This window comes from Mandrillus leucophaeus, unplaced genomic scaffold (assembly GCF_000951045.1).
Source record: "Mandrillus leucophaeus isolate KB7577 unplaced genomic scaffold, Mleu.le_1.0 Scaffold1886, whole genome shotgun sequence".
In the NCBI taxonomy this organism is placed as follows: Eukaryota; Metazoa; Chordata; class Mammalia; order Primates; family Cercopithecidae; genus Mandrillus; species Mandrillus leucophaeus.
This window is the reverse complement of record NW_012101905.1, coordinates 34,591-35,007: the sequence shown is the minus strand read 5'-3', so window position 1 is coordinate 35,007 and position 417 is coordinate 34,591.

The following is a 417-nucleotide window of genomic DNA, read 5'->3' as shown; positions in this document are numbered from 1 at the left end:
TTTTGAGACAGACCCTCACTCTGTCGCCCAGGCTGGAGTACGGTGGTGCCATCTTGGCTCACTGCAACCTCCGCCTCCCGGGTTCAAGTGATTCTCGTACCTCAGCCCCCTGAGTAGCTGGGATTGCAAGCGCAACCCACTGTGCCCTGCCTAGAAACCATTTTCTAACCTGAAAAAATGTATTTAAAAAAACATGAGGAGCCAGGGGGCAGGGGAGTAAGGTCCACTTATGTAGTCTCATGTTCCTATGAGTGGATTTGGTCTTCAGGGGGAAACTAGACAAGCAGGAGACAAGATCACCCGGCCCTGGTGATCTCTTTCGTTCTATTCATTTGCTTATTCACTCCCTTGTTCAATCAGTAAGCATTTGTTAAAGACCTAGTATGTACCAGGCACTGTTCTAGGCGCCTGGCACAT